Here is a 25,608-nt window from a genome sequence, read left to right on the forward strand (position 1 = left end):
AGGAGAAACTGCAAGGTCAGGAAGAACCAGGTAAGAAAACGGACAGGGAACAGTGACAGGCAAAACAGAAACTGTTAAACTGACAAAGAGGAAAAAAAAACAGATTTACTCATACTCGTATAACATTATAATTGATTGGGGAGATTAAAATTAATGATATATTTTTATGTGGTTCAGCCACAACTCTACTAAAACCTCAGCCAGTAATAGGTAGGCCAACTTTTGGACCGTCCAGGTGTCTGTATGACTGCCGCAGTACGTACATCACATTTGCACACTATCAGAAAGTGCCAAACAGCCCTGGTGGAGTGAGGAGCTGTAGAGAGAACCAGAGTACTCTGTTGATATTCTAAAAATGTTTTAAGCTTGTTTCAAAGATTCTGTACTGCAGCTTTAAATGTTTTCCAAAAGCACACATACGCTTATCAGTGTTTCTCAAACTTTTTACAGTGTGGACCACCTGATAAAAAATGTCAAGCTCTCCCAAGGACCACTATGAAAGCATGAAACTCATAAATCTTACAGTCAAAGGAGCTTGCAAAGAAAAGCGTCTGGACTTCTTTAAGTTACTTGAAAGTAACTTAAAGAAGTCCAGCCTTATATGATTTACTCATGAAAGTGGCCACTTTCATGAGTAATCACATATAAGTTTTTACTATTTCTTTTCCATATGGGATAATTCAAATGTAAAATATATGAATTGTAATTTTAAATGGTTTAAAAGCATGTAGAATAGCATATGTAGGCAAGTATATTTCTCCTTTTTTTTTTATCAAGAAGCAAAGACAAAAAGGGGGGAAAAAGAAAAAAAAAGAAATAGTGCAGGGATTGGTGGTTGAATCATCCGTCCCCACCAATGCCAAAACCAAATCTACGGCTGTGTCCCAATTCAGGGTCTGCACGCTTGAAGTACGCATTTTAAGTGCCATTACGTCATCGCCATGCGACGACGGCTGTCCCAATTCGAAGTGTACTTCAAATGCATACTTCAAATGCATACTCCAAATGCGCCGTCGATTTCCCCAAATATCAAGCGTGGTCCGGTGCATGTTTCGTGGTCCCATATATCCCACAATTCATAGCGCGGCGGTGGGTGTGGATAATTTTGCTGCAAAATACGGTAGAAAGGAGCGGCCGAAGAGGTTTTTTTTTTTCCAAACTTTATTGAAATCATAAAGCGAACAGTCAGTCATTCCAGTTTAGTTTGTACAGTAGACATACAAGGCAAATAAGAGTAACAATATACAGTACAATGAAATAAGAAGGATAAATAAATAAAGGAGAAAAAAGAAAAAAAAAAGAAAAAAAGGGGGGCGGATGTGACAGACTTCATAACAACTTTGTACTTGAAAGTTGTGACAGCTCATTCGTTAAACATTTCTGAATGAATTTCAATCAATGATAAACCTTTTTTATTGGAAGTTAATTTAAGAGATTTTAAGTAATATTCAATTTCAATCAAAAACAAATTAAATGATGGGGTTGAGTTTTGAAATTTACATTTATGTATTTGGAATTTCCCTAATAAGATGGAGCGGCCGAAGAGTGAACTGTCAAAAGTACTGAATATGATGTCACTTATTTATGTGCGAATGTTTAATAATTAAAGTCAGTTATATATCCACAAACACAACAAGCTGAAAGTCAGTGATATATGTATATGTGTGTGTATATATATATATATATATATATATATATATTTATTTATTTATTTATTTATTTATTTATTTATATAGATAGATATATAGATATAGATATATATCATAATAAACTGACAATACTATAATATTGGCCATATTATATTTACATTGCCACAGTGAGATGACTTTAGTCTCATGAACAACATTAACTAATTGTTATTTACTAACTAATCTTAAATGACTGTTCAGCACAGAAATGAAGCCCAACAATCATGTTTTACAGTCCCGTGGTCTCAGCCTCAGATACTCAATTAATCAAAGTGATATCATGACAAAAATGAATGACCAACAAAACATTTTTCTCCTTCATTTCTATCAAACAATGCTGTATGTAACGTGTCTCGCGGTTAGTATCATGGTTGCTAGGCAACCCTAACAGCGCGACAAAGCCCATTTCACAAGCCTCTCACTTCCGCACTTCTCGTACTTATAGTACGCGCCGTACGTAGTGCGCGTAGAGCGCGTACTTCAAGCGTGCAGACCCTGAATTGGGACACAGCCTACGCCCTTGCCATCTTCTGTAGTTTCAACAGGCGGACATCCGGTGTCACGTTGTTACAGAGAGACGAGTGTAAGGCTGTTCCAATTCTCAGCACCGCTCCTCTCTTTCCCTGAGTCCTTAGCAATTCTCCTTCCCACGATGACGTTTTCCTCGAGCCACGGAAAAGAGTTTAGGAAAAGGAGATAGGCCCTAATTTTGAAATACCCCACGTGGTTACGTTGTTTAGCTGAGTCACGTGATCGCACAGCAACAAATCACAGCGGAGCCAAATAAAGGGGGCGGAGCAAAGTGTGTGTGCAGGAGAGGAGTCGAGCAGAGAGAGCTGCTTTTTCATGAAACGGGAGTAAAGTAGTAAACGTACAGGAACATATACCACTACCAACGTTTGGATCGATATCTGCATCGATCTGCACACCCTTGTCTCCTGGATCCTAGCTGGGATCAGCGTGAACCACGTGGGTCTCTGCTACCTGATCTGTTTCCTGTTTGGAAAGACTTTAAGCTTCATCACGGAGTCTCTCTCGGTTTGTGAGCTCATCTAAAGGTAAGCACGGAGCTAACTTTAATGTGGGTTCAGTTTATGCTGAGTTTATCTCTGTTGAGAATAATAGATTGCTTCGTATACATTGGAGTTAGACAGACTGTAGAGTTTGTGATTGCTTGCAACGTTAGAATATGACGGTTGCTAGAGGGTAAGAACAAAAGGATGGGGTGCAGGGCAGGAGAACAACCAACCCCCAGGACATGAAGCCACAGGTACAAGCCTGGGAGAGGGAAATCAGCCTTTAGAATAGGACTTCATAGGATGATCTACAGATGCATCTGTATTTCATTTTCTTCCAGCGCTAATAAAGATGTCTGATTTTGGAAATAAAATTATCCGCCTGGTCGCTCCCATCAAAAATCCGTGAAGAACTTCAACAGCTCCTGAATGAGCTCTTCTGTTGCTCTTCTCGGTCCGTTAGGGGTTTATTGTGAATAGAGCAGGGCGATATGACCAAAAATATTTATCACGATATACATTTGAAAATTTGCGATAACGATATAATTGACACTAGACAAAATACTTTACAACTCCACAACTTTATTAGTGCAAAAACCCCCATCAATGTATTTTCACTTAAACAAGCAGCTGTTTTTTTATGTGCATTTAAGTTATATAAAAATGTAACAGTGCAAATTCCTTGCTGACAGTTTAACCAAAAGACATTTCCATTGGAAATTGGCTGACATATCCTCAGCATAACCATGTATAATATCCACAAAACTTAAAAAGAGGTTATACACACACAATACGGTAATATTATGTTGAAGCACAGTACGTATCACTCCGCGAGGCTCCTTCCTACGATAGCCATAATGTTCCCACAATCCATCAAGCAGTGCGGCTTCGTAGCTTAGCAAAGTCGTACTAAACATTTGACAGATTTTCGAACACCGTGTACCACATAAAATCGTTTCGAGGTCAGTAAACACAACCAGAATTCATACATAAGGCACACGGGATTATAAAGGGCACTGTCGATTTTCAGAAAAATCAAAGGATTGATTTTAAGTGTGGCGTATTTTCCAAACAACACGGTAATAACGACGGCCGCTAGCATGCTCTACCAAAAATAGTGCTTTGTTGTGTATCTGATGGACGAAAGCCAAACCAGTTCCACACCACTGAAGTTGCAGCATTTTTACAAACCAATTCTGGTTCATCTGTTTCATTTAATGATCTACTTTCGCTCTTCTCATTCTGCGTCGCAGCCATGTACGTATGTAAACAAAGGCACTGCGCATGCGCGTTTTATCCATATTCTATTGCGATATGTCATTTTCCTATCGTTGCCCATTCACGGTATTACGGTATTACCATTCACGGTATTACCGTGAATGGTATGATATAGCCCAGCCCTAATTGTGAACACATTAAAAGAAGAGTGAGAGGAAACCAACACCAACTAATCATTAGCTCAGCATGAGAAGCTGAGCGTTTGCTTGCTTGTTCACTTATTTCCATCGTGCTTTGACTGCAGCTGTAACCTGACAAATTCCAGCAGGATTTGTAAAAAGTGTTTTGATAGACACACAAACCTGGACAGCTTATGATACTAACTGCTGGAAAGGTTTCATGCAGCATTGTTTGACAGAAATGAAGGAGAATTTTTTCTTCTTCATCTATTTGTTTTAATTTTATCTTTGTTTGATTTTTTTGAGTATCTGATGCTGAGACCGTGAGACTGTAAAAACATGATTGTTGGGCTTCATTTTTCTACTGAACAGTCATTTTAAGATGAGCTAGTAAATAACAATTAGCTAATGTTGTTCAGGAGACTAAAGTCATCTCACTTTGGTAATGTAAATATAAAGTTATTTCTATATTAATCATTATTAGTTATTACAGCAGTGAACTTAAACTCTGTGTCAAATAAGTTGCATTGATCTTTGTTTATTATAACTTTATATCTTCACTGACAGACAAGTATCTTTGACAGTGTATATATATATATCTATATATATATATATATATATATATATATATATATATATATAACACCCAGCACGCCCCTGCGGGCGGTTTATCCTTCAAGCTCGGGTCCTCTACCAGAGGCCTGGGAGCTTGAGGGTCCTGCGCAGTATCTTAGCTGTTCCCAGGACTGCGCTCTTCTGGACAGAGATCTCCGATGTTGTTCCTGGGATCTGCTGGAGCCACTCGCCTAGCTTGGGAGTCACCGCACCTAGTGCTCCGATTACCACGGGGACCACCGTTACCTTCACCCTCCACATCCTCTCGAGCTCTTCTCTGAGCCCTTGGTATTTCTCCAGCTTCTCGTGTTCCTTCTTCCTGATATTGCTGTCATTCGGAACCGCTACATCGATCACTACGGCCGTCTTCTTCTGTTTGTCTACCACCACTATGTCCGGTTGGTTAGCCACCACCATTTTGTCCGTCTGTATCTGGAAGTCCCACAGGATCTTAGCTCGGTCATTCTCCACCACCCTTGGGGGCATCTCCCATTTTGACCTCGGGACTTCCAGGTTATACTCGGCACAGATGTTCCTGTACACTATGCCGGCCACTTGGTTATGGCGTTCCATGTATGCCTTGCCTGCTAGCATCTTGCACCCTGCTGTTATGTGCTGGATTGTCTCTGGGGCATCTTTACACAGCCTGCACCTGGGGTCTTGCCTGGTGTGATAGACCCCAGCCTCTATGGATCTTGTGCTCAGAGCTTGTTCTTGTGCTGCCATGATTAGTGCCTCTGTGCTGTCTTTCAGTCCAGCTTTGTCCAGCCACTGGTAGGATTTCTGGATATCAGCCACCTCCTCTATCTGCCGGTGGTACATACCGTGCAGGGGGCTGTCCTTCCATGATGGTTCCTCGTCTCCCTCCTCTTTCTTGGGTTTCTGCTGCCTGAGGTATTCACTGAGCACTCGGTCAGTTGGGGCCATCTTCCTAATGTATTCTTGGATGTTCGTTGTCTCATCCTGGACTGTGGTGCTGACACTCACCAGTCCCCGGCCCCCTTCCTTCCGCTTAGCGTACAGCCTCAGGGTGCTGGATTTGGGGTGAAACCCTCCATGCATGGTAAGGAGCTTTCTTGTCTTGATGTCAGTGGCTTCTATCTCCTCCTTTGGCCAGCCTATTACCCCAGCAGGGTACCTGATCATGGGCAGGGCGTACGTGTTGATGGCCCGGATCTTGTTCTTACCATTCAGCTGACTCCTCAGCTGACTCCTCAGGACTTGGTTCCCATTCGCCTGTGGGATCCCCAAGTACTTGTAACTGTCCTCTATGTCTGCAATGTTGCCTTCTGGTAGTTCAATCCCCTCAGTTCTGACTACCTTCCCTCTCTTTGTTACCATCCGACTACACTTCTCCAGTCCGAACGACATTCCAATGTCATTGCTGTATAGCCTGGTAGTGTGGATCAGTGAATCGATGTCTCGTTCACTCTTGGCATACAGCTTGATGTCATCCATGTACAGGAGGTGGCTGACAACTGCTCCGTTCTGTAGTCTGTATCCGTAGCCAGTCTTGTTAATGATCTCACTGAGGGGGTTCAGGCCTATGCAGAACAGCAGTGGGGACAGAGCATCTCCTTGGTAGATCCCGCACTTGATGGTGACTTGTGCTATGGGCTTGGAGTTGGCCTCTAGTGTTGTACGCCACATCCCCATTGAGTTCCTGATGAAGGCTCTTAGGGTCCCATTGATCTTGTACAATTCTAGGCATTCCAGTATCCAGCTGTGGGGCATTGAGTCATAGGCCTTCTTGTAATCAATCCAGGCAGTGCACAGGTTGGTCAGTCTGGTCTTGCAGTCTCGGCTGATTGTTCTGTCTACCAGTAGCTGGTGTTTTGCGCCTCTGGTATTCTTGCCAATTCCTTTCTGTGTCCCGCTCATGTATTGACCCATGTGCCTGTTCATCTTAGCCGATATGATGCCTGACAGGAGCTTCCATGTAGTACTGAGGCAGGTTATTGGTCGGTAGTTGGAGGGGACCGGTCCCTTCTTGGGGTCCTTGGGGATCAGGACCGTCCGGCCTTCAGTTAGCCATTCCGGGTGTCTCTCGTTAACTAGCAGCTGGTTCATTTGTACTGCCAGACGCTCGTGGAGTGCAGTCAGCTTCTTCAGCCAGTAGGCGTGAACCATGTCGGGCCCTGGTGCTGTCCAACTCTTCATACTGGAGACCCTTTCTTGGATATCTGCCACTGTGATGGTTACTGGACCCTGTTCAGGGAGGTCGCTGTGGTCAGCCCTCAGATCCTCTAGCCACTGAGCATTGCCGTTATGGGTTGCATCCTTCTCCCATATGCTCTTCCAGTATTGCTCCGTCTCCAGCCTTGGTGGTGCTGTTCTCTTATTGTTCCCTTGCCACTGAGAGTACACCTTTGCTGGTTCTGTGGAGAACAGCTGGTTTATTCTCCTGCCTTCTATCTCTCTGGTGTACCTCCTCAAGCGGCTGGCCAAGGCTGTGAGTCTTTGCTTGGCAGTTTCCAAGGCCTCAGGTATGGACAGCTTGCTGTATTTCTTAGGCACCTTATTTGTCGCACCTTTCTGCAACTCCGTTAGTTGGCTAACCTCCCTCCGTGCTACTTTGATCTTGCCGTCTAGCCTCCTTCTCCATGGAGGGTACTGCCCCTTGTCGCTGTTCAACTTGTGAGAGCAGTCCCTTCTTTCGAATGTTGGAACACTGAGCTACTAGTTGTTTCGCCGTCATTGTGGATGTTGGGTATCGAAGAATCCATAGGTCCCTCATCCTATTCATGTAGCCCCTTCCGCCGGGGTTACTTCCATAGTAGCATTCCAACAACGCCCTGTTTTTCGTCTCTTGCCCACCGATGCCTTCTTTTATTTATATATATATATATATATATATATATATATATATATATATATATATATATATATATATAACAATTACAGCAATATGATGCAACAAATAATAATAATACAACAGCCTCTTGCCATTTTTTGTGTTTCTTTTTATGCCTGACTAACTGATTTCAATTGAAAGCCTGCGTGCGCTAGTACCGCTTGCCACGAGTTCCCAGAATCTTTTGCGGTTTTACCCCTTAATGACGTCACATGTTCAATCTCTATACAACTACAGTGTGGGCCATTTATATGGATACACTGCAATAACATGGGAATGGTTGGTGATATTAAAGAAGCTGTTGTATTATTAACTGCAATAGTCGGTTGCATGACAGCCACGGGAAGCCGACGGATAAAGAGATCGGTTTTTATCGGATTACGTCGTTGAAGAGAAATTGTTCAAGCCATGTTTCCAAAGTAACAAAGAGCCGGAGCAACACTCTGGAGCAACACTCCAGCTCACATGTTTGTCTGCTCCAAGCATTCCCACAAAGGTCAGTGTTTTGTAGTAGTTAATATGTCATTTTTCATAACATAATTGGTGATATAGGTTACAAGCAAGTCTGGCGCTGAACAGAAATTGTGGCGCTATGCTCCTTTGTTTATTGTGCATAAATAGTGAATTGTCCTGACACAATATTGCGTTTCACTTCTGTTATTACCATGGTACATTGACAAAAACATATACTTTTATTCACAGGATAAACAGCATAAAACATTTTTTTTGTATCACTAATTGCCCAGTATGATTACAGCATACGATATTATTGTCACTGCTACATTTCTGTAATGCGTACCAGAAATTATTACTAATTAATTACCGTTGAGCTCAAAGGTCCTATTAATAAACGGTTAACAAATGTGTATTTATGAAGACGATTTGTGAGACTGGTAAACTTACCTTTGTTCGTACGATGGTCTTTCGTTCTACACGGTGCATTTCAAGGTCCTGTACCCATCCGTTCATGAGTGTATGCACTCACTCTAAGAACCGTATAATTATAAATCTGAGCGTGGTGAAAGTTGGGCAGCACGTTAACGTCTTTTGTCCACTCTGTGTGCTCGTAAGGGTCTAACCCTTTCACTCGTTTGATTTTTTTTCTTGTATCTTTTCTTTAACTTTTCATCAAGTCTGTCTTTGTATGGACCGGCATTGTTCTCCTTCGTTTTGTACATACCTGTTTTGGAGGGCAAAGACAAAGCAAGAAGGTATTGGAACCGGAGAATGAACGTTTTGCGGTGCTGCAAATGCTTGCATTTGATGCATTGCTTGGATTGTTTTGCCACTAGTACCCGGCATGCAATGCTCAAAAGTCACGTCGTCTGTCAAACTCTATAACGTTGCTTCTACTGTGCTTGGCTGCTTGTGAACAGTAGGCTTATGCAATGGCGCCCTCTTGTGTCGCTCCACTTCACCGTCACTCTCTGCAGCTGCCGTCTTCTTAATGAGCTTCTCAACAGCACTGGCTAGGGCGAGTTTTCACTGTAGCTCAGAAATGCCAACACAGGCACGGGTTCTTCAAGACGGGCACTTTGCGGCATTTATTGAATGTCATGAAAGCTACAAACATAGAATACAAAGGCTTTAAGTGCTTCAGTCTGTTAAAAGTAACACTTGTACTTTAACTCTTTAAAGCCGGTTGGAGCTCCGTTTTGCGTAACTACTTTTAAATCCCGGTAGCACTGCAACCACATAAGCTAGCGCAATAATTCTTTTTGCATATGAAACCGGAGGAGTTGTACTTACATCTTATGCCATCAGCTTGTCCTAGGTCACAGTTTCCTTCCACATGTAGCTTTGCAAAAATTGCATAAAAAGCACTTGCAGCAACAAAAGCATAATATTCCAGAAACACGCTTTGCTGATCCCATCAGCTGTTCGTAACACCTCCTACGTCCATCAGCGCGAACTATTGCATGTCCGCCATTACCTGCTCGAAACCGGAAGTGACGTCATTTTGCAGTAGTTGTAGTTTTTTCGCCATCAGGGCCTTATGAGCCTGTACTGGGGTTTTTTTAAAGTTATGTTTGACTTTATTACTTTCTGTGTCGTTTCTGGGATGCTTAGGCCTCATATTGCACTGCTGGAAATGGTTTATTTTGATGCATATGCTATTTTCTTTTTGCAAATTTGCATTATATTGATTTTAGTTTTTCCTGCAGTATATAAAAATTGGTGTATTTCAAAAATAAAACTATGAAGACACTCAAAATAAATTTCCTGTGGTGGGAAACTATTTTATGCAACTTTTTTGTATTTACAGTTTTGAGGGATAAGCCTCTTTAATTTCTCTAACTAGAAATATATGTTAAAAAAACAATTATTTTTTTTGTAATTTATTGCACTTTTTTGCAATTTATGTAATTACTATGCACTTAATGCATACATATTATTAAAATTTGGGCTATAATGGTTGTATTGATGTATATCAACTTGAAATGCTCCCAAAAATGGCACTACAGCAGGTAAAAATATAATATAAGCTCTGGCGGACTTGGTTCTTTGGTAGGTCTTAAAGGGTTAACAAAAAAAAAAATCACCTGTGGCCACCTGTCACTTCGGAGGTCCTAGAACAGTGGTTCTTAACCTGCGTTCGATCAAACCCTAGGGGGTCGGTGAGTCGGTCTCAGGGGTTCGGCAGAACCTCCGCTGTGACATACACGGCCCAGTAAAAAAAAAAATGTATGTCTTGAATTCGAAAAAAATCGTATTGCGTATATGAAACTGGTGTGGTTCAGTACCTCCAAAAAGGTTAAGAACCACTGTCCTAGAAGAATTACTTTACAGTCTTGTGTATTCTAAATTAAAACATAAAATAATTAGAACACCATACATTACAAATTTTCACAATGTTGCAATACAATTGCAAGAAAATACCAGTTAGTAGAGACAAACCAGGCTTCTGTAGGATAGCTCACTGAACTAAGCGTGATTATTAAACGTGGGCCTCACAGCCTATATGATCACGCCCAAACCTTGCGATAATAGCAGTGCAACAAAAAGATGTTCTTTGTGTCACGATAAACATGTCTCCTACATAAGATAGAATGCACCTACTGTACATAATATTGTCCAAAGAAATGTACAAGCAAGAACATTTTAACTGCTCGAACCAACTATTAACCTTCTTTATACATAAGCCATTTCCGTGACTCTTAGGCAGTGATATGTAGGGCAGTCAGTGGCTTTTTCCCTTTTAGATTGTTGTAGGCAACTGATTACTTTCTATCTGAGGTTTCACCTTGAAGCTTCATAGGTATTGTTGTCAATGAGGAGCGTAGTAATGTTTATTTGCTCTGTTTCTTTTTGTCAGGGATGTGTGTATATACTTTTTGTGTCCCAGCTGAGTAACAGGAGCAGAAGAGTATGGTGGAGCAGCGGAAGGACAATTTCAGCCATTTGGACTCAGCTCAGCCACTACAGAGGAAACAATGACTTCAACACAAAAGGTGAGAAAAATATCACAGTTACACTGTTATTGAAACAGTGTGCACAGCTGGTTGGTTTTTAAAAACCCGTTAACAGCAGCATTATCTTTTCCATCCAGGGGAGCATATATATATATATATATATATATATATATATATATATATATATATATATATATATATGGAGGAGCCCTGGATGGAAAAGATAATGCTGCTGTTAACGGGTTTTTAAAAACCAACCGCTGCTCCACCATACTCTTCTGCTCCTGTTACTCAGCATTCACAATCAAAAACCACAGCAGTTACAAGAAAATACAAACATGATATTTTATCAGCACACATTGAAACAACAATATCATCAGTTAAACTCACAATTTTTTATGAGTAAAATATTTTCTCCGCTGATCAATATTTCTTCAATAATGTCATTTTCATTACAACTCCCATTGTAGCACATCATTGTAATGTGATACTATCACCACAAGGTGGTGGAAACACACCAACAATGTGTTTGTTGTCACATTAAATTCCACTAATGGAGGGAGTTTCAGTTTGTTCCATTACTGCATTTCACTCACTGCCTCTGTTTGTATCTCTGTCACTGCAGGACCAACATGAGGCGAAAAGTCAGCGCTCTCAGGAGGCCGACAAACCTCACAGAAGAAAAGGAGAGAAAACATACAGCTGTGATGAGTGTGGGAAGGATTTTACCCGGGCTGGAGAATTAAAAAGACACCAACTCTTCCATAGTGGAGTTAAAGCGTACAGCTGTGACTTGTGTGGCAAGTCTTTTACCCTGGCTCAAAGCTTAAAGACACACAAACTCATCCACAGTGGAGTGAAACCGTACAGCTGTGACTTGTGTGGAAAGTCTTTTACCCTGGCTCAAAACTTAAAAACACACCGACTCATCCACAGTGGAGTTAAAGCATATAGCTGTGACTTGTGTGGAAAGTCTTTTACTCTGGCTGGAGGTCTAAAAAAACACAAAGTCATCCACAGTGAAGTTAAACCTTACAGCTGTGACTTGTGTGGAAAGTCTTTTACTCAGGCTGGAGGTTTAAAAATACACCAACTCATCCACAGTGGAGTTAAACCTTACAGCTGTGAGTTGTGTGGAAAGTCTTTTACCCGGGCTGGATGCTTAAAAACACACAGACTCATCCACAGTGGAGTTAGACCGTACATTTGTGACTTGTGTGGAAAGTCTTTTACTCTGGCTCAAAACTTAAAAACACACCAACTCATCCACAGTGGAGTTAAAGCACACTACTGTCACTTGTGTGGAAAGTCTTTTAATCAAGCCCAAAACTTAAAAACACACCAACTCATCCACAGTGGAGTTAAACCTCACAGGTGTGACTTGTGTGGAAAGTCTTTTGCCCTGGCTGATAGCTTAAAAACACACCAACTCATCCACAGTGGAGTTAAAGCATTCAGCTGCAACTTGTGTGGAAAGTCTTTTACCCATCGTCAAGGCCTAAAATCACACCATATCATCCACAGTGGAGTTAAAGCACACAGCTGTGAGTTGTGTGGTAAGACTTTTGCTCAAAATAGCGACTTACAGAGGCATCTAGTTACCCACTCTGGAATTAAGGCCTACAGCTGCGACTTTTGTGGAAAAAGGTTCAGTGAAAAAAAGTACCGAAATATTCACCTACGGATTCACACTGGAAATGATGTTTGCTGCTGTGATCAGTGTGGGAAACCATTTACAACAGATGCACAGTTACAACAACACATGTTTAGCCACACTGAGGAGAGACCTTACAAATGTGACCTGTGTGAGAAGACTTTTAAAGCTCCACATCACCTGAAAAAACACCAACAGATCCACACCAGAAATTAACTCTACAAGTGCAGTTACTGTGAGATATGTATTTATTTTTATCTTGTAATTGTAACCCGAGTGTTTGGAACAAGTCTGATCAGTAAACTTATGGAATTATACTGAATTAACTGTTTGGAAAAATGAAGAGGCATTTTCACCCAGTAACCTGAGTGTTATAATGTAAACAGTGAAATGTAATTGGATATTGGCAGAGTTGACTTATACTGTCTTTGCATAGAAGCAGAGTGATAAAGATGGATCCAGTTCTCAGCCCTGTCGTCACTGTGGTGGTGGGAAAGAGTTTCTCTGTGGCCTTTGTGGAAAAACCTCCAATCATCAACGGGACTTTAAACCACATCAACGTAGACACACTGGAGACAAAATGAACTACTGCAAAGAATGTGGGAGAGGCTTCCACACACCAAGTACATTAAAAATGCATGAACTCTTCCACAGCGGGGTCAAAAAGTACATCTGTGACCGGTGAGGGTTATCCTTCACCACTGCACGTGAGCTTAAAGAAAAAGCAATAAGTGAATCCACAAAGAAGAGACACCATACAACTGCAGACACTGTGACAAAAGCTTCTCACAATCAGGTCATCGTAACAAACATGAATGTACACACATGGAAGTGAACTTCAGCTGTGACCCCAAGCTGTACATTAACTGTTTCACTGTTACCAATGTGCATTCACTTCATTATCTGCTCTGTGCAAACATCAGCCTGATCATGCAGGACTGAAATCACTGGATCACAATGAATCTGAAGAGAGAGAAAGATCCTCTTCTGGTTTCAGGGTTGGACTTAAAAACCTTGATCAGGCTCTACAGAGTTTAGATGGAATCTCCTGTAAAGAGTGTCAGCTGATGTCACTCTTGGATCTGATGAGGTAGCTCTGATTTCTGGACCTGCAGTGAATAATCCTAAATGTTACATTTAGGAAGCTGCATGTATAGATAAGAATAAGAAGAACTTTATTTATCCCGAGGGAAATTCTTTTGTCATGTACATGCTCAAAGCAGCAGGAGAGACAGAGGAACAGATGAATAAGATATAAGATATACAATATATACAATAAGAATAGTAGTGCACAGTAATATACCGTAGGATAGTGCAAGACATAGTATCAGATAACTAACGAAGTAATATATATAACTATATCCTGGTGAATAAATAACTTAACTATCAGTGCAGGCGATTTTAGAAAGTGACAAAGTATTGTGCAATAGAATAAAGGGAGTAGCAGCGTATGATGGGGGGATGAAACAAATATTCAATAAGGTACTGTTGGGTAATATTACACGGTCTGAAAGGGAACAGAATAACATTGGTAATCGTCTCAGGAAAATTATCTACAGAGTGAGGAAGAGTTATACAGTCTTATTGCCACCGGCACAAAGGATTTACTGTGGCGATCTCTGCATTTCGGGGCAATGAGTCTTTTGCTGTGTTTGCTCTGATGGTCCATCATGGGGGCGTGCATGGGGTGGGAGGGGTTGTCCATGATAGAAACAAGCTTTTTTAGCATTCTCCTTTCAGACACCACCTCCAGGTTCTCAAGTCTGACACCCAGGACAGAACTAGCCTTTCTAATCAGTTTGTTCAGCCTTTTGGCATCAGCTGTCTTCACCCCACTTCCCCAGCACACAGCTGCAAAGAACACGACGCTCTCCAACACCGAGTGATAGAACATGGTCAGCATATTCCTACCAACATTGAAGGATCTAAGTCGCCTCAGTAGGAAAAGCAGACTCTGCCCTTTTTTGAAGATAGCATTGGTGTTCTTGGTCCAGTCCAGTTTACAGTCCAAGTGTACCCCCAGTACCAGTAGTCCTCAACTATCTCCACATCAGCCCCACTGATGGTGACAGGGTTAGGAGGAGGAGCCTGCTTCCTAAAATCCATAATCAGTGCCTTTGTCTTTGTGATGTTAAGTTGTAGGTGGTTTAGCTCACACCACTCGACAAAGCTGTCGACCACACTCCTGTACTCCTCCTCGTGTCCATCCCAGAGCCCACAGTGGTAGAGTCATCTGAGAATTTCTGCAGATGACATGACTGAGACTTGTACCTGAAGTCAGATGTGTAGAGAGTGAAGAGGAAGGGGGATAGGACTGTCCCCTGCGGCGCCCCCGTGCTGCTCAAGATGTTATCTTAGCGGGAGCTCTTCAGTCGGACATGCTGTGGTCGACTTGTTAAATAGTCCGTAATCCAACCAACCACTGGGGCATCCACCTGCATTTCTGTGAGCTTATTCCCCAGCAGTGATGGTCTGATTGTGTTAAAAGCACTGGAGAATTCAAAGAACATGACCCTCACAGTGCTCCCAACAATGTCCAGGTGAGAATAAGCCTGGTCCAGCAGGTAGATGATGGCATCCTCCAAGCCATACGAGGTTGATAAGCAAACTGCAGGGGGTCCGGCCAAGGCTCCACCAGCAGACGCAGATGTTTCAGGATGAGTCTCTCCAGCGTCTTCATGACATGTGAGGTCAGAGCCACTGGCCTGTAGTCACCGAGGGTGGACGGGTTGATCTTTTTAGGGACAGGAACCAGGCAGGATGTCTTACAGAGTGATGGGACTATGTGCATTTCCAGACTCATGTTGAAGATCCGTTGTAGAACTCCAGACAGCTGGGAAGCACAGCACCTGAGGGCCCTGGGACTGACACCATCAGGGCCAGCAGCTTTGCTGGAGTGGAGTCTGCCCAATTCTCTTTTGATGTCATCTGCTGAGAGGGACAGGGTGAGACAGTCTGAGGGGGCAGGAGAGGGGGGAGGCGAAAGGACAAGATGGGAATAGCTGGGTGTGGAGACAGGAGACGCAGGGCAGTCAAACCTATTGAAGTGCAGATTAAGGTTATTAGCACTTTTGACGTCCCCATCCATCCCAACACCTCTCTTTTGTCTCAGGTCCGTGATAGTCCGCATTCCATTCCACACCTCCCTGGTGTTGTTTTCCTGCAGTTTGTTTTCCAGCCTCCGTCTGTAGGACTCTTTACCCTCTGCAATCTTGGCTTTCAGCTCCTTCTGCACCAGTTTCAGCTGATCTCTGTCACCATTTCTGAAAGCTCTTTTTTTCTTGTTTAAGGTTGCTTTGATGTTTTTGGTAACCCAGGGTTTATTGTTGGGGAAGCACAGAATGTTTTTTTTGGGGACCACAGTGTCCACACAGAAGTTGATATAATCTGTTACACAGCCTGTCAGATTGTCAATATTGTCCTGATTGGAATCACAAAGAACATCCCAGTCAGTTGACTCAAAGCATCCCTGCAGAGTCTCTTCCGACTCACATGGACAAGGGAGTCGAAAGAGACTTGTGACATTACCAATAAGTTTGATGTGTCACCTGGCCCTCTTCCTATTGAAAAAACAAAAGTTGTATCCAAGATGGCCAACTTCTAAATGGCCACCATGGTCACCACCCATCTTGAGGAGTTTGCCCCCTCACATATACTAATGTGCCACAAACAGGACTTTAATATCACCAACCATTCCCATGTTATTATGGTGTATCCATATAAATGGCCCACCCTGTATATCAAGTTTATGCTTTGTCCTTTGAGGGGTTTTAATTCTCTAAAATGTTATCCCTGTTACATTTTAATCTTTGTTTCCATAGGACACAGTAGTGTTTCGTAGTTGTACTTGTTACTGTATTATTAAAGTTATAGGAATGTCTTCTTCTTTCTTTTTTTATACAAAACTAATATTGTATCAAAATTACAGATATGGATATGGATATCAATTTCTTTTTTTTTTAACTTTCTTAGTCTTTCCAAATTTTTTCTTCATTCATTTAACCTCGGTTAAATTTAAATCCTTCATTCATATTTAAGTTGTTGCTGTGATAATCCCTTCTCTTAAATCCTTTTCTCCCAAAACTGCAAATAATTTCACAGCAGTCTCTCTCAAAACTTCCAAAATGAACTAAATCTGTCAACCTGCTTTGAAACAACCCCTGCTATGACTTTATGTTCAGAAACAAGAGACGTAAGCTAAACTGGTTTTGGCCTGTACTTCCATGTAATACCAGTTTGTACCAGAAGATGGAGGTGTGAGTCAGTGTAACCTTTCTTTAATTAGGCAAAGAACACATTCTTATTCACAGTGGCAGCACAGAAATGTTGAAACAAAACAGCAGCACAATCTGGACCATTTTAAAGATCACAGGTGACTACTTTTAGTTCATTCAAATTCTATTAAACCTCTATTTTTGGCTCCTCCTTTAACTTTTGAGTATTTACTGTGTCCTTGAAGTCCACATCTTGTTTTGCAGCTGTTTTCTTGTTGATTTGAAGTTTGTATTATGAAATCCTGATAATGTTAAAGCGTTAGTTATATTTGATGAACTCTGTGTAAAGTTTATCTTATTAAACAGTTTGTTGTGAAAAATGAAGAAATGGTCTCACAACAAGTAGTGTGACCCATGATTTCAGATTCAAAGTAATTTAACTGTTTTCAGTTAAATTAACTATCAGTGCTTTACATGTGGAGGTTTATCACAGGAGGAGACTGGGCTTTTGATTTTTTTTTTTTTTTTTTTGATTTTTCTCAAAAACATGCTGTGGGCATGAAGTTTTCAGACAGTGTGTTTAAGAGTTATTGTGGTTAACATCTCACACATTCCAATAAATCAGATGTTCCTGCATTGCAACAGTGGTTTGCAGATGTATTCTCCCTCCTCCCTGTCTGCAGGACTCTCATGGAGCACCACTTTGAAACGCGGCCTGGCGTGAAAGTATGTTTATGGCCCTACGTGTTGCCTGAGCACAAGAGGTAAATTGTGCAAAAGTAATTGGCTGAAATGGAGAAAATGCTGTTGCCTTAGGAGGAAATGAGGATTTGTTCCTCAGTGTTTGGTCTCCTATGCCTATCTATTTGCCAGCTGATTGGTCCCAGCTGTTGAGAGGGGCTGGTTGTCCTTAAGGTGCTTCCAGGTAATTAAGAAGTGAGCGCATGGTTTTATACAGTACTGTGATGATCAATGTTCCCTGTAATTTTTCATGTGTTGAGCGAACGCACAAACTCCCTGAGGAATCCCTTGGACCACTGTGAGCAACAGCAGACATGTTCACACCAGTTTCGAATCCATCCAAGTTACATGGTTTATTAAAATAATCATATTACAGCATTTACAATTATGTTAGACTACTTTTAATTATCTGCTTTAGCCCACTTACAATGAAAATGAAAAAATAATCTTATTCATGACTTGTGTAATATGTTAATGCTATTGGAAGTAAAAATAACTTTAACTCCAATTTTAAAAGGACAGCTTTTTTTTTTTTTTTTTTTTTTTTAATAAAGCTCTGACCTGTATAATAACTCTGTGGTCTGGGAGAGAGTCCTGTAACTCTGTCTGCAAAATACAGTATGCAAAGACCAATGCTGGGCAATTAATTATATAGTTATATAAAGTTACTGAGTTTTGCAAAGAACAATGTTTTTGCAGCTGTTTACCTAAAAATGCAGCCAATACATTTTTTTAAACAAACTATTTAGAGAACAATCAGGTGTTCTGCATCAAATCTGATGCCACACAAATTATTTGTGCCACTCCAAAAGAAATCATTTCTGTCCACTATGAGATAAAGGAGGACATCAAAAGCCTGATACCTGGAGCACTGACAACAGGGGATGTATTACTCCTGTAACATTCAGCAGTTGCCTCGTTGTTCTGACACACACAACAAAACTATTGACTACACTACACACTAACTACACAAGATTTGCGCTAAATGTCGCAAATCTCTCACATCTCAAAACACAGCCCTCACTCCTAAAACTTCCTCCCGTTTCCTTTTTTTTTTTTTAATTTATGTTTTATTAGTTTTCTTATTTATACAACATGTACAACAAATTCAAACTATTCACCGTGGGGGGGAAAGCAAAGAAAAGCAAATCAACATCAAAAGAGACAAACAGACCAAACCAAACAAAACACAAAAACAAATAAACCAAGAAATACAATGACATTATACAAAATCGGGCCTCCCATTTTGTACATATTTCAACCATTTCAACCAATATTCTTCAAATGAGTCCGCCTGCCACTTTAGCCTAAAGGTTATTTTTCCAAAAATAGTATATATCACATCAATCCATTCATCTATAGTAGGAGTATCCTCTTTAAGACAAAGGCGAGTTATGGCCTTTTTGGAAGCTACCGACAGCACACTGAACAAATATTTATCCGGTTTGCATAGATCAAGAGTCTTTAGGTTGCCTAGGTACAATAATGCAAAACGAAATTGTATTTTCTTTTGGAAGATTGTTCCCATGACCTTGTGTATTTCCTTCAAAAATGGAACCACACGGGGACATTCCCAAAAAATGTGGAAATGATTTGCTGTTGCATGTCCACAACTCCTCCAGCATGTTGTATTCTGAGGATAATTGGATTTTTGAGCTGGGGTAATAAAATAACTAATTACATTCTTCCAAATGAATTCCCTCCACGAGGGGGAGCTTGTTACTGACCACTGCTGCCTACAGATCCCATCCCATTCCTCTCCTGTTAGGGATAGATTGCTCTCTGTTTCCCATCTTACTTTAACATATCTTGTATCATGACCTCGTAGATTGATCAGTGAACAATATAATTTGGAAATAATTCTTTGATAGGGTCCATCTCTATATGCATTCTCGAATATATATACAGGGAGTGCAGAATTATTAGGCAAATTAGTATTTTGTCCACATCATCCTCTTCATGCATGTTGTCTTACTCCAAGCTGTATAGGCTCGAAAGCCTACTACCAATTAAGCATATTAGGTGATGTGCATCTCTGTAATGAGAAGGGGTGTGGTCTAATGACATCAACACCCTATATCAGGTGTGCATAATTATTAGGCAACTTCCTTTCAGTTGGCAAAATGGTTCAAAAGAAGGACTTGACATGCTCAGAAAAGTCAAAAATAGTGAGATATCTTGCAGAGGGATGCAGCAGTCTCAAAATTGCAAAGCTTCTGAAGCGTGATCATCAAACAATCAAGCGTTTCATTCAAAATAGTCAACAGGGTCGCAAGAAGCGTGTAGAAAAACCAAGGCGCAAAATAACTGCCCATGAACTGAGAAAAGTCAAGTGTGCAGCTGCCAAGATGCCACTTGCCACCAGTTTGGCCATATTTCAGAGCTGCAACATCACTGGAGTGCCCAAAAGCACAAGGTGTGCAATACTCAGAGACATGGCCAAGGTAAGAAAGGCTGAAAGACGACCACCACTGAACAAGACACACAAGCTGAAACGTCAAGACTGGGCCAAGAAATATCTCAAGACTGATTTTTCTAAGGTTTTATGGACTGATGAAATGAGAGTGAGTCTTGATGGGCCAGATGGATGGGCCCGTGGCTGGATTGGTAAAGGGCAGAGAGCTCCAGTCCGACTCAGACGCCAGCAAGGTGGAGGTGGAGTACTGGTTTGGGCTGGTATCATCAAAGATGAGCTTGTGGGGCCTTTTCGGGTTGAGGATGGAGTCAAGCTCAACTCCCAGTCCTACTGCCAGTTTCTGGAAGACACCTTCTTCAAGCAGTGGTACAGGAAGAAGTCTGCATCCTTCAAGAAAAACATGATTTTCATGCAGGACAATGCTCCATCACACGCGTCCAAGTACTCCACAGCGTGGCTGGCAAGAAAGGGTATAAAAGAAGAAAAACTAATGACATGGCCACCTTGTTCACCTGATCTGAACCCCATTGAGAACCTGTGGTCCATCATCAAATGTGAGATTTACAAGGAGGGAAAACAGTACACCTCTCTGAACAGTGTCTGGGAGGCTGTGGTTGCTGCTGCACGCAATGTTGATGGTGAACAGATCAAAACACTGACAGAATCCATGGATGGCAGGCTTTTGAGTGTCCTTGCAAAGAAAGGTGGCTATATTGGTCGCTGATTTGTTTTTGTTTTGTTTTTGAATGTCAGAAATGTATATTTGTGAATGTGGAGATGTTATATTGGTTTCACTGGTAAAAATAAATAATTGAAATGAGTATATATTTGTTTTTTGTTAAGTTGCCTAATAATTGTGCACAGTAATAGTCACCTGCACACACAGATACCCCCCTAAAATAGCTAAAACTAAAAACAAACTAAAAACTACTTCCAAAAACATTCAGCTTTGATATTAATGAGTTTTTTGGGTTCATAGAGAACATGGTTGTTGTTCAATAATAACATTATTCCTCAAAAATACAACTTACCTAATAATTCTGCACTCCCTGTATATAATATCTTCATTCCCAGTCGATAACTGAGGATTTTTTAGCTTTTTATTCAGGAAAATACTCCGTTGCAAGTATCTAAAAAAATCTTGATTTTGCAACCCAAACTTTTTCTTAAGGTCCTGGAAACTCATCACTTTTCCATTTTTCAACAAGTTACTGTATGTGGTGAGACCTTTATTTGCCCATGTTTTGAATGTCGAGTCGATCTTACTAGGCAAAAATTCTGGGTCATATGCAAACCATTTAAGGAATCCAGCCCTCTGGATTAATTGATACTTTTTAAGTACTCTTTCCCATATCTTTATTGAACTTACTATCTACACTGAAAAAAATATGTTGTTGGATTTACTTAATTCAATGGTGGACATTTGTTGCACACAGATGTTTTGCTTTGGCAGCAACTTAAACAATTGAGTTAAATTAACACAATTTATTCATGTTCAATAAACCTGTGCAATTTGTGTTGATAAAATGTGACTTAAACATGTTTTGATGAAGTAATTTGAGCTCTTGAAATATTTTAATCCTTCACAATTTTCTCACTTTATCCCAACACCATTCAATAACTTTTACCCAATACTACTTGGTCACTTAAATACTACATGTTATCTTCAAATTACATTTTGCTATTATATTCTAGTATCAAATACACAATTTTCAAATGGAGGCCTTATAACAGATTATATTGTCCTCTTCCAAGATGGTTGCTGGCATCCACCAGTAACCTTTCAAAACAAAATGTCTAATTTCACTGCATTGACAGTAGGTAAAGAATTAAACTGACATTACTCCTCTACTGAATCTATATAAATCAACAGTTAAATAATGTCAGTTCTTCCGTGTTCTCTGGAATCAATCACAGCAAAGAAATTAGACTCTTTCTTTTGAAAAATGTTGGGAAAGAACAAATCAAAACATTCTATTTAAGGCCTCTGACGTCAAGATTCAGTTAAACAACAATTATAACTAAACAATTTGAGATAATGTTAGTTTCCATTAACATTAAATTAGGTTACTGAATTGGCAAACACCTTCCTATTAACATTACCCATTTTACCCCAATAACTAAAGAAATTAGCACTTGCAGGTCAAAACCTTTATTCAAGAGATGCAAAAATAACATTGATACAGTGACTGTCAAAAATTACAGCACTGATCATACTGTGACATCTTGGTTCAAAACAGCACACTTAGAAATATTCAACGTTCCTTACTTCAACTGAATGAAACTGAAAATACCATTTCACACGGCCCATATGGGATATTTAGACTGCATAACTGTTCATGCTACATCTCTTCACTAGTAAAAGAAAGAAAAAATACAAAGAGAAATTTAAAAATGCTGCCAAACAGAGAACTTGTACAGAGTAAAAGGAAAAACAAACAACAACAACAACAACAAAAAAACGGCTCGTCCTCATGGCAGTTGCAGTGTATATAAAAATGAACCCTGCGATCTGTTCCTGGAATTGAGCTTCAAAAATGCAGCAGAACAAGTGTGAGATTTAAATGTCTTCTCACCTAGAGCTGGTCACCTCACATGCATAACAGTGAGCTTTCATTGCAGGAGCAGTTTTGTCTTAGTTGTGAACTTTTCTTGAGAGCTGAGTTGCTTCCAACTCCATTACCACCCTTTGAATCACCTCAAAAGTGTAGCAGAGTTGTGATGGGTAACTCATATTGAAGGAATAAAAAAGGTCCAAACAGCATGGCTACTGCAAAGGTCACGTTATCCAGATCTTGAAGAACTACTATACCCTCGATGATGATGCCAACATCAGAAAAGTCATTGCCTGGTGCATCCTCTGGAGACAGATGTTCATTGTGGTTTTCTCAATCTGTGCAGTGGCCTCAGTCAAGTCCTGGTTAAACACAAAACATTTTTTTAAGATTCCCTTTTAAACTCATCTCTTTTGAATCTACCAGTTCTAATGTTAGAGTAATTTAAACCAATGCAAGCAACATAGTAAATAGCTATAGCCAAAGAGTGGCCTGCCATGCTGCCATTCATGGTCTAACAGAGTTTCTAAGAGAGGGTGAAAAACATAATTTTACATTCGTTTTTGTTAGAAAGACACCGGCCCATCAGAAATCCAGGTTTTGTCACTCAGAAGATGTTAGAATTTAGACTTTCAGCCCCACAATTTGGTTAGCTGTTGGTCTTTTTTTTTTTTTTTTCAAACAAAAGCTAATGTAAATATTGGTGGGATTTTCCTTTGTTCACTAGAATGACAAATTTAAAGTTTTTTCACACTGATGTGACCCCTAATATAGGGGTGGGGCCTCAAGGGCCGGCGGCCGAGTTCACTACCAGGCCTCATGTGAACTTCAAATTATTAAAGAGGACTACTGGTCCTAACCAGTCCAATGAGGATCAAGTGGATAACTAAATGCATTTTTAAATGTTGCAAAGCCACAATCTACTCATAAAACACTCACCATGAACTCCTGCACCAAGATGTTGCAATTGTCTTTCACACAGATGCGGAGCACTTTGATGAGGGACTCCCTTCGAGCATTAATGTCATCCTAAAGTATTATAACAAAGAAAACAGAGATTTGTGAACTTTTCAGTAGCACAGAAGAAAATGATCCCAGACAAAAACTTAAACCAGTCAACATGCAACACCAGCATCTACAAAGCAATATCAAAAGTTCCTGTTTGACATCAACTTTATGGATATATAGTTTCCAGAACATTTATTTTTTTAAAAAGATCAATTTTTCTCAGTGGGCCAGTAAATGCATGACGAAAATTATGGCATCCTTTCGGTGGAATCAGTACTCACAGGTAATAGTTGACTGTTTCAATGGATGCAGCATAAAAATCTTTTACTGACCTAATGCAATACATATACACTTTGTAGTTAAAGAATTTTAAAGTTCTTACTGTCATTATGGCAGCTACATCCTTTAGCTTTGTGCCCTGTTCCCCCGATCACTTTGCAAACACTTTCAGCAGACTGTCAGAGAGAAACTCAGCTCCGTCAGAAACCTTGACTGTAAAGGCATGGTTGGGATGCACTGGAATGCTGCATTTCATCTGAAATGACATAAAATTATTTTGAAATAACAGCAGGCACTGTGCTTGGTTAATAATCAGTAATGTTTTGTTGAATAAAAACTGTGCTTCCAGATCTTATGGGATTAAAAAAATCCAAAGGTGTTTATTTCTGATTTGCAACCCAAGAACCCACAAGTTACAACCTCATTTTAGTTCAAGTGTGCATTAATGTGAGTCCAGTAATCACCTTTCTGACAATACATACAGGTATAAGTTAAACCTATGGCAGATTTTGGATTTCTCAGTTGTATTAATAGGGTGGTCTATTTGAGTATGCATGCACCTAATAATTATAAAAAACCTATTATAATTAAGTTACAGAAACCTTAAGCGAAAATAGAATATACTTTCTTACCATAACACCTTGAACCCACAATCCATCAGCTGACTCCTGGTGAAATGCAGAATAGATGTGGTCTCTCAATGTGCATCAACAAAAACAAAAACAAAAGGACAGCAGGTGAGGGCAGGAGGGGTAGGGATGTAAGCTAGCATAATACCGCTGATGATATTAGCTAAAGCTGTTCAATGTCCAAAATCTCACTAACACCACGGTGCAGTAAATACACAATGTAACTGAAGAGTCAGTTGACAAATCTATTCACACAGAAAACCAAATTATGTTATGAGTGCCTCGCAATTAGGTTTAATGTGATATTACGGCTCTTGTGCCAAAGACAAATTCAAATGAAAAAGCGCCAATTCTTTGACAACAGATAAAACAGCAAATAAGCTAACGGCTCTTTTTTAGCATGTTACATGGCGGCACTTTAGACGTTTAACTACATTTGGCTGAAATATGGTAAATATTAATTCAAAAAATCAAGACATACCAAAAAACGTAGAGTTGGCTGCTCGACTTGACTGAGATGGATGCATTTTTTAAACCACGATCCAAAGCCCGCGAGATGAAATCACGCGTGGTTTCACGAGATTTAACGTTGCTATCTTATTGACTTACTTCACCTGAACATGATATGAACAATTTAATACACCCTTTCTGCATATCATGTCGTTTTTACACTATATAGTTACATTTATCTTTAAAACATGAGGCAATTGTGTTAAATACATGCAAGATGCTTACATAAATCCAAGAGATGGCCAGTCCCTTTTTTTCAGTGTAAGGGTTGCCCGGGTATCCCAGGAGTTGTAACTCTGAAGGATCTCCTATCAGTGCCCTGACAGGGAAATTACCTCCCAAGGACAATTCCACTTCCTTCCATCTTGAACAGTATCCAGGTTTACACCAGCCCACCAGATTTCTTATTTGTGTTGCCCTGTAGTAGTCCTGTAGGCAAGGGAGGCCTAATCCTCCTTTATCCTTGGGAAGCTGAAGTGTTTTGAACTTAACTCTTGGCTTTTTACCCGCCCATATAAATCTTGAGAGGATCCTATCCCATTCTACAAAGTAGATGGTAATGACAATTTGCATAATTAAGATTAAGGAACTGACCTCCCAGCCCATTGTTCCTTCAGTG

General features: G+C 40.4%; 1 protein-coding gene and 2 long non-coding RNA genes across 4 annotated transcripts in view; 2 read left to right on the forward strand and 1 right to left on the reverse strand.

Annotated features, from left to right (window-relative positions):
* Nucleotides 1-25,608, forward strand: part of LOC308410647 (putative nuclease HARBI1) — a gene marked incomplete at its 5' end in the record, with an annotated part of 167,699 nt that overhangs the window by 95,699 nt on the left and 46,392 nt on the right. The window lies entirely within an intron of this gene.
* On the forward strand, nucleotides 1,839-18,111 carry LOC308410822. Of its 2 annotated transcripts, none has more exons than XR_013974267.1 (3): nucleotides 1,839-2,746; nucleotides 10,917-11,022; nucleotides 11,609-18,111. It is a non-coding gene; the product is annotated as an uncharacterized lncRNA (long non-coding RNA). The 2 variants fall into 2 exon arrangements; XR_013974268.1 differs by having other exon boundaries at nucleotides 1,855-2,746; nucleotides 10,887-11,022.
* Nucleotides 21,432-25,111, reverse strand: LOC308393524. The gene is made up of 5 exons (XR_013970994.1): nucleotides 24,961-25,111; nucleotides 24,483-24,546; nucleotides 23,954-24,106; nucleotides 23,503-23,592; nucleotides 21,432-22,925 (listed from the first exon to the last, which is right to left on the reverse strand). It is a non-coding gene; the product is annotated as an uncharacterized lncRNA (long non-coding RNA).

The sequence above is a fragment of the Rhamphochromis sp. 'chilingali' genome, assembly GCF_963969265.1.
Source record: "Rhamphochromis sp. 'chilingali' genome assembly, chromosome: 1".
In the NCBI taxonomy this organism is placed as follows: Eukaryota; Metazoa; Chordata; class Actinopteri; order Cichliformes; family Cichlidae; genus Rhamphochromis; species Rhamphochromis sp. 'chilingali'.